Source organism: Sinocyclocheilus rhinocerous, unplaced genomic scaffold, assembly GCF_001515625.1.
Source record: "Sinocyclocheilus rhinocerous isolate Xijiao unplaced genomic scaffold, SAMN03320098_v1.1 scaffold2665, whole genome shotgun sequence".
In the NCBI taxonomy this organism is placed as follows: Eukaryota; Metazoa; Chordata; class Actinopteri; order Cypriniformes; family Cyprinidae; genus Sinocyclocheilus; species Sinocyclocheilus rhinocerous.
Genome location: NW_015637154.1, coordinates 123,875 through 133,829, shown reverse-complemented (window position 1 = coordinate 133,829; position 9,955 = coordinate 123,875). Strand labels below are relative to the sequence as shown.

Here is a 9,955-nt window from a genome sequence, read left to right as displayed (position 1 = left end):
TTCATGGAACATGATCTTTACTTAATATCCTAATGATTTTTGGCATAAAAGAAAAATCGATAATTTTGACCCATACAATGTATTTTTGGCTGTTGCTACAAATATACCCCAGCGACTTAAGACTGGTTTTGTGCTCCAGGGTCACATATGTTGGTGGGTTTTGAAGTGAGAGGACAACAGGGGATGGGCATTTTCACTGAAGGAAGTGTTGTTATCTAAAGGGAATTTGTATTTTTGGCCAAATGGTTTAAAGCTAAAAGTCCTTAATGATGGATTTGTTTCTCACAAACACACAGCTTTTCACTTCACAAGATGTTAATTAATGGACTGGAGTCATTTCATGTTTTTATCAGCTGTTTGGACATTCACTGCAGAGGATCCATTATTGAGCAAAGGGATGTAATGCAAAATTTCTCCAAATCAGTTCCAATGAAGAACTCTACACCTTGGATGACCTGAGGGTGGGTAACTTTTCAGCAAATTTTAATTTTTGGGTAATCTACTCCTTTAAAGGAAGAATAAGTTATTATACTTAGATTAAACATTACAAACTTACAAATATTCTTTCCTTGGAATAAAATGCACCAATAAGCTGTTCACATGAACTGGAAATATGCATTTAGAAAGTAAGCAGGGTCAATTTTAATTTCAACAGCCAGTTTACAAACCATGGGCAATGATGATCCATCTTTAGTACACACCTAGTAAAAAAGAAAGAGACAGACGCAGGAGTGAAGTGCACAGGCCACAGGAACAATTCTCATTAACTAATAATAAAAAACAGTGTAATCAGACACACACATTCAAAACCTCCACAAACACACCTAGTCATTCTTTTTCTCCATCTCACTCACTCTCTCTCATACACTCAGACTTGGACTTTAATTGAAGGATGGGAACCTGATATTGACACAGAGCAAAACTCATTTGAGAAGATTCACTGTGTCCACTCAAATAAATGTGACCAAGTGCTTCAACAACATCCTGTAATTATCACACACACACTCACCCACAGATCACATTTCTACGTCTCCCTTTCATTAAGGGAAGAGTGCGTAGATGAGTGGGAGATGCACTGATACGCACACAAAAATGGAGAGAGGGAGGGGAGAGAAAGACGAGAGAGCACGATTCTTACATTTGGCAGACAGTGAACAGTGATGGCAGCGATCTGGTTTTATCAATTGGCAGTGATGACAGAACCTGATAGCTGAGATGAACACACACACAAACAAGCAAATAAACAAATACAATTTTCTCCAACATTTAGGTAAATGGAATCCCACTTTAATAACTGACGGTTACATGTTTTCGTTCATGTTGTTCATCATAGAATATCTTATATTAACAGATAGTTTTAGATTAGTTAAAGGGGTCATATGATGCGATTTCAATTTTTCCTTTCTCTTTTAAGTGTTACAAGCTCTTGGTGCATAAAGAAGATCTGTAAAGTTGCAAAGACTAAAGTCTCAAATCCAAAGAGAGACCGATGAGCTTTGTAAAAAAAAGCGTTTCAGAAAGGCGGGGCATAGAGGAGAAACAATGTACAGTATGTGGAAAATGTGTTTTTTTAACCTTAAACTGCATAAACATTTCATTACACCAAATAATATTATTTTTAGCAGCATCATATGACCCCTTTAACAGAAATTTATGATGTTTCAACATTTGTCTAAGTGATTTAAAGTCACTATAAATGATGTCTTGAATTATGAAATGGCTTCAAAACTTATAAATGGATCACTTACCAAATAATAAGAAAATCAGTACAACTACAGTAGGTGCTTTAGTCCTTAAGACCCCAAACTATAAAAAAATAAATAAATAAAATCCCATTGCTTTTAAAAAAGGAAGTCTACTGGCCATTCAGGTAAAACACTTGCGTCATTTGTAAAATAGTTATGTATTATGGACTAAAATTATTAGTTTACTCAAAAATAAAATTCCACCATTGTTATCCTTACTATTACTGTTAGCACATGCTGATCTATATCTAAAATACATTTATTATTCAATTAATTTCTTATTCACTTTTTTTCTTATCTTGTTTGTTGGTTTTGTTTGTTATTGACACACTGGTGTTATTGAATTGATCACTTGTCAAGTTGTTTACACTGTATTAAATGAAAATTATATATTTTTAAAAATAAATTCTGTCATCATTTTCTTCTCCTTAAATTGTACTAAACCAGACTAACTTGCATTCTTCACACATAATGTTTTTGAAGTGTTGTGGTCAGTTACAAGACGGTGGCATTTAACCATTATTTTTTACTGATTTTCAGCAAATAATGAATTTTGTTTTGTTGCAGGGCTGGGTATCAATACAGATTTCGTGATTCAATCTGGTTACAATACATTTGGGTGTATTTCAGCTATAATCTCCTTTTTGTGTACATATGGGAAAAATTCTTTCTTTGCTAATGCTGAAAATTGAGACAGTGTTTGATATTGACTCAAACGGTAACTCGTCTCTTTGAAATACTCAGTAAGAGTCATTAATTTTGGGAAACGGGCTACACTGATCGGACTGCATGTTTTTGATTTACTAAAAAGCATAGACCTAAAATATAATTTATTTTGCCATAGTGCTAAATATTCATTACTGGCATTACAGATTCACCTGTGTTACAAAGCACTGATGCAGGGAAACCTTCTAACATGGTGTAGATGCTTTTCACTGAAAGCCATTCAAAATGCACTAATTGCAGATTCAGTGTCTATGGAGTAATCAGAGTTCAGTGTCCTCCCTCAATTACATGGTGCTGATAGAGCAGGTTAATGTTTACAGGTTCAGTGTGAATCGAGTTACATTTGGACAGGATCCAGTTATGTTTTGAGATGTTATTTATACTTCACACTGTTGTTTTTATATGTTATAGTGCCGAAGGGTTTCCTGACCTTCGGCTGCTGTACGGGTGTGAACTGGAAGCTTCCGGGAGATTTCCAGAAGAATCTGACTCTTCTCCATACCGCCACGTTCTTGCTCATAGAGCAGCGAGTCTGAAGAGGAGAGCTGAAACTGAACACAGTAATCCGCACACACATACAATTAGTCAATTAGACTGCGGTGCTCTGAGAGGGAGAGGGGTTTCTTTTACGCTCATTTGTCACGTATGACATGCCTGACTTGAATAACTTGCAGGTGGACGGCCTGACCCCCGTAAAAGCCCAAGTCTACTTATCGCTTCTGTTGGGGTGAAGCCAGCACAACTGAGGAGCAGTTTAAATTCCCCTAGCCAAAAAGTACTGTGATATACTACGGTACAGAGATGCAAGGCCGTAACCATGTCAAACATTAGGAACATTAGGGGGGACCAAACCAATTTTTTTTTTTTGTGGGGGGTATTTCATTGAAAGAAATAATCCCATTAAAGGATTTTAAGGGATTTATAGGAATAAAGAAATCGCAAAAGAACTAGAATTTATTGTAATCTATCTGAATTATTTGCAAATAACATTTTAATTCTACAAAATATATTTTGCACACATTCCTTCTTTCTCTTACACCTAATGTTCATAAAAAGGATAACGTTTCAATTACGTTCATTTAAGAATTATGAGTCATGTAAATGATACGGCTCTATTTTCAATTCAAAACAGTGAGATCTGACATAAAAGTAGTCTGAATAACTGAATATTACTATTATCTGTCACTTACATTTCTATTGTAAAACAGCTCAAATATTATGTTTAGCTATTACAAATACCTCACAACTTTTTTACAATGTGTAGAACTGTAATTCATGTTCAGCTTTTGTGGACAGTAAACCCTGTCTTCTTTGATTTGATTGGCCATCTTAATCATTTTGACATTGACAAGCATTACTAGACCACCAAGCCTCAACAAAAAGCTTAAACATTTTGTCATCCTAACAACAAACAGAACGGTGCATAATGAAGTGCAACAGAGCAGCATCAACTCAACACTCAGAAAAAAAGCTGTCACTAATACAGTACTCTTTCAAAAAGGTACTTAGTACCGTAAAGATGCTGATATGTACACTTCAGGTACAAATATGCACCTTTTAGGGGTAAATAAGGTACAAAGATGTACCTTTTGAAAAGGTATTGCCTCAGTGACAGCTTTTGTACCTTTTTTCTGAGAGTGAAGAATATCAAATATTGGTGGGGAAATTTTGGCTATATCGGAGTATTTGGGGGTAGGAGGTGGCCTCATCCCTCTCAATTGCTATGGTGGTTACAGCCCTGTAGTTGTGGTACCAGATAGTCATACTATCACACATTGTTTATGTGGTACTCCAAGTTAGGTGCTTCAAAGAATGGTTATTCCATGGTACAAAATGCATGGCAACTATCGTACCATGTACAAAAGCCATGTGTGTCAAGTCCAGAAAAGGAACTTACTTTTTGGTAAAGAACCATCACTTTATGATGCTACTGTACCTCTACAGAAGGAGAAGATGGTGGAGTGGACAGTGTTTTCCAAAATGACCATGAGAACATTCCAAAACACACGTGGAACAGGCAAAGGAACACCACTGAGAGAGAATACATACAATTATCAATCAAAATAACCGGGAGCAAATGTCAATTTTGTTCATTCAAACATTAGAAATGCATATTTTCATACAATTAATATCTAGAAAAACAGATTTCATACCTCTCTGCATCGCACAGGTGAGCAGGACTGTCACAAATATGAACAAGAGTCAACGCAGTCATTTATAACATCTGATAATATATAGCCTATTACAAACTTTTGACGAGTTATAAATATTCAGAATAATAACTAATGCTCAATGACTTTCCAAACCAAAGAAGAGCTCGGGGAGTGCAACATCATTTTAACTAATAAGAAATGTGCTACCGGGATGAAATCACTAATCTCTGTTTAATAACAACAATGCACTACTACTAAACCCACAAATATTGCACAAAATAGACCAGTGTACAGGCTTCATTTTTCAGTTACGCGAGTGACTACCGAGTTATGTATTTCTATATTTGTTTGCAACTGTAATGTTTCGAATCAAAATTGGTTTAGCTTTTTGCACTAACATTATTAGGGATTGGGTTGGTGATGGTGGATGGCATAATTAATTTTGAACAAGTACATTTGTTTAAGTACGTATACAAAATGAATGTCCATCATTTAAAAAAAAAACACACATCAGCAATTGAGTAATTTGTGACTGACATGAAATTACAGATAAGTGGTACTTGAGGATTTCAAAACTGCCTTAATCTGTAGCAGACAAATACAGTTGTTTTGTATTAAAGTTGAAAAACATGGAGTAGCAGACAAACAAAACATCTACATTTTGATATCACCTGTAGTTTTTTTATATTACGAAATCTGCGTCACTTAACTCCTAAAGTCAAAGGCTTTGCAAAAAATATTACTCACTCCAGCAGAAGTGCACGACATATGCATAGTATGACCACATCACAACCATGATAATGATCGTAACCGGGATCCAGTAGAGAAGCCGCGCGCACGTCTCTCCATCTCTGGACAATCTGTGACTGGAGAGACGAGTCCATAGTAATGAAGTAAAATAAGACAAACAGCGCCCCCGCAGGACACAGTAAGTGTTTTTGATTTCTTTATTTCTATTATTTTATTACAAATACAAAGCAGTTGAACAGAGAAGAGTGCTCACATTTCATAACACAGATTGAGCGTTGGAATTTTAAACTAAATTATACTTTTTTTAATATTTAAACAATGTATTAGCAACAACACGGGCAATAGTTTTTTTGTACACAGGCTACTGAACCTCCATTGTTTGTATCCAAAAGCATACTTGTGCTGAGGACTTTTCTTCATACTCCCACTGGTTTTGAGGTAGCTAGAAACGCCGAAGTTCTCAGACACACCGTTCAGTACAGTAAGGAATTGGTGTTGCTTTAAGGTTCAAATTTAAGTTACACATGTAGTAGGAATTCTGACAACAGCAGTTTGCTTTGAGGTCTCAAAACATGTGTGCCTAAGTGTCATCTTGTGAGTCCATTCAGTGCTCTAGTGTTAAAACTACATTCATATTGGTGATATTGAGAGCAGTTTACTTATATCAAATCCAACACAATCTATGTTTTCTGAGGAGACGGGGATCGGGTTATGTGTTTGTTTTTGGAACCGAGAAAACCGCATTGGGTTGCTCTAGCCGAACTGTGATGTTGGAGTTGTTGTAAGTGCCCCAAGCAGCAGAACGTTCGGAATTGCCTCGTTTTACGGATAATGAAGTTGCTGAAGGAACACTCTTGGTTGTATAGGTGAAGTTTCGAGAAGCCAGAGCCTGCTGAAGATGAATGAACTGAGGAGAGAAAGACAGACTGTTAGCACTGCAGTCTGCAGCTCCAGAATTCCTGTTTAATACATTCACGGAATGCTAAATGTTAGGTCAGAGGTGAAACTGTACCTGTAGTGCTTGGTTGAGGTTTCTGTGGGTGGGTTCATTGGAGTTCTGTACAGAGGCCTGAAAGAGACACGTCATGAATGAAAGTGTCATGCTGGAATAGAAACTGTTCCCACAAAGATAGAAGCACGGCATTGTCCAAAATGTCTTGGTATGCTGAATAATTAAGATTTCCCTTCACTGGCAGTAAGCAACCAAACTCAATCTCTGAAAAACAGCCCCATACTATTTTCCGTCCTCTACCAAACTTTACAGTTGGCAATGCAGTCAGGCAGGTAACATTCTCCTGGTTTGTGCCAAACGGAGAAGCATGATTTGTCACTGCTCCGGAGTCCAACCAACACTTGACATTGTACTTGGTGATGTGCTTGCTTGCATGCAGCTGCTCGGCCATGGAAACCCATTCCTTGAAGCTCCCGCCACAAATTTTTGTGCTGATATTAATGCCAGCGTAAATTTGAAACCTTATGAAATCAGCAGATCATTGGAACCTCTGCACTCCGCTCTACTTTACGCAGTGTTTCGCATCGTGGCTGAGTATATATATATATATAGTGCATAACTGGGGTTCTCAACTCTGGCCCTCGAGGTCCACTTTCCTGCGGAGTTTAGCTCCAACCCTAATCAAACACACCTGAACAAGCTAATCAAGGCCTTCACAATCACTAGAAAGTTACAGGCAGGTGAGTTTGATCAAGGTTGGAGCTGAACTCAGCAGGAAAGTAGACCTCGAGGGTCAGAGTTGAGAACCCCTGGTATATAATAATATATTATTTATAATAATTTATTAGCGGGGTTAAGTGTAAATGATCAGGTTTGCGATGTGTACCACCTGAGGGCACTCCATACCACAGTTTAAATCCACTGACTTGAGATTTGCAGTGTGTACCTTCTTTTCTGCACGGTATTCATCCCAGGCTGCTCTGCGCTCTTCCTCGCTCAGCTCCTCTTCTTCCCGGTGGCCTAACAATGAGTTGTGCTCATGATAACTTACTATGAGCTGCCCACAGCTCTGCAGCAGCCGGGCCAACACGTCATCCTGGAAGTCAAAACCTTATGGTCATCTGTGTGTCTGTTTGCTGTGTGTACCACAGCAGGGCCATTTTTGTGTGCTTACTGCAGGCATTTCTGTGTGTTTACTGGGCCGTAGATCTGGCTGTAAGCAGTACAGCTCATTCAGCTGTCTGTGTGTGAAGTGTCTCTGAATCTGCTGCTGGTCCAGAACAGGAGAGGACAGAGACTGTTTAGCAACTTGCCGCTCATAAATGTTCTGTTCCATCGTCCCCTACGCCCCCCCCAAAAAAACAAACAAAAAACAGCCACATTAAAAATAGCCATATAGTATATGTTAAATCTATAAAAATTAATGTGAAAAATGAAATAAAAACTTATATGAAATCAAAAATAATTAAAAACAAAATTAAAACATTCTTTAATCAATAGTAAAAAAATCTTCTTGAATAGGTTAGCATTTGTCATTTTTATTTAATTTCTTTTATTTTCTTAAATCTGTGTATATATATAGTCTTTATAGAGTTTTAGTTTTTAGTTTTAATTACTTTTTCTTATTTGTAAGTCGCTTTGGATAAAAGCGTCTGCTAAATGACTAAAAGTAAAAGTAAAGTAAAGGTTAACAATGACAAGTCCTCCCAAGTATCTGTCGTTTTTATGTGTATACCTGGGCCAGAAAACGGTACACATATACAGTTTTTTTCTGCCCAAAGCGATAGACTCTGAAGATGCTCTGGATGTCATATGACGGATTCCAGCAAGCGTCAAACACCACAACCCGGTTTGCAGCGACCAGATTGATTCCCAGAGACCCCGCGCGAGTGGAGATCAGAAACAACCGACCTCTGACATAGAGGAAACAGCAAGAGTCAGGACAAGAAAGGCAGACAACTTAAATGTGATGCTGATTAACTTTTTGAGTGTACCTTATGTTTTTAGTGTTGTTAAACTCTTGAGCCCATCTCTTGCGAGCACAAGCACTGGTGTTGCCATCCAAACGATAATAATCTTTATTTTTAACCCACGATTTTTTTCCTGACAATACACACACACACACAAAAACACTCTATTGCATAACCATGGAAAATTAAAAAATGACATTTCTAACATTCTCCTGTATAAACTCTTCATTTACCTTTGTATGGACAACATTTATTCCCCCTGGTCTCATCTGCATACAGGAGGAAACTCTCAATAAGGTCAAGCGATATCAGAGATTGGCTAAACACCAACCTGAAAAAAGCAAACAGCATTCATAAAAACCTAGTGTGACTCTGAACATTGAACCCGCAATCATTTAATCTACACTACCATTTAAAAGTTTGGGGTTGGAATGTTTTTTTTTTTTATGTTTTTGAAAGAAGTCTACAATGCTCATCAAGGCTGCAATTATTTCATCAAAAATACAGTAAAACGGTAATATTGTGAAATATTATTACAATTGAAAACAACTGTTTTCTATTTGAATATTTTAAAATGTAATTTATTCTTGTGATGGCAAAGTTTTCTGTCACTTTCTGATAAATTTGAAAGTATTAATTTCTTTTTAAAATATCTTTTGAACGGTGGGTTATATGAATATAACAATCAATGCAAAGCTTATAAAAAGTGCTACTTCTATTCAAGAATCTTTTCCTCACACTTTGTCCTGTAGTTCCTCTGCCCAGTGTAAAATCTCCAGTAGCAACTGCAATTTCCCAGAATGCTCCAGCACTTTGGCATCAGCCGCTGTTACAAATGGCAGATACCAGTCGGCAGATGGCCCATTACCCACAACAAATCCTGAACAATAGACAGAGAGAGACACTAAGAATGAGACAGACATAAAGACAAAGAGAGGCAGATTAAAGGAGAGAGAGAGACTGTTTTCCCACCAGAAATTTCCATTGTGGCTGTGTTTGTGACATCTGGATTTTGTGGATTTTGATTGGACCCGCTGACCAAGGAGACTGGATCAGTATTTCTCTCTCCATCACCCACTAAACCTGCGCTTGTTGCCTCTCTCCTGTGAGACAGACACAATGGAATCATAACCATCAGAGGAAATTTGGTCTTGTGTGGAGGAGACTTAAGACTTCTAGCAGATGTCTCATTGGTTCCACATAACTGTATATTATACATCAATTATGTTCTGACTGGCTGTGATTGTGTCACGTATCCAGAGCCGGCTCATCCAGGTGAGCTCAACTGCCGCTCTAGACAAAACCCTACCGTGCCGCCCCCACTTCACATTCACAATTAAACACAATCTTTAAGATGCATGTGAAAGACTGGAGATTTTGTTTATTGGTACAACTGCATTAAAATAAAGCAGACATGAGCGTGTTTTCTGATTATTATATTTTTTCCCTACTGCAACGTAAAAAAATTAATTAATAAAAAATAACCACTAGTATAGCTGCAAAAGCAAATTATGTGTATGTACAGGCCTGAAGTGGCCATGGGAAGATTTGGGAGAATTCCCAGTAAGCAGCTCGACAAACGTTGTTCAGGACACGGAAAGCACAAGTCTTCGTAGTTCATTTTCACTAAGAGACATAGAAATCTGTTCAAGCCGTGCT

General features: G+C 37.5%; 2 pseudogenes; both read right to left on the bottom strand.

Moving 5' to 3' along the window:
• Positions 1-5,794, bottom strand: part of LOC107748637 (palmitoyltransferase ZDHHC15-like) — a 15,026-nt pseudogene extending 9,232 nt beyond the window's left edge.
• Positions 5,554-9,955, bottom strand: part of LOC107748631 (transcriptional regulator ATRX-like) — a 50,515-nt pseudogene continuing 46,113 nt past the window's right edge.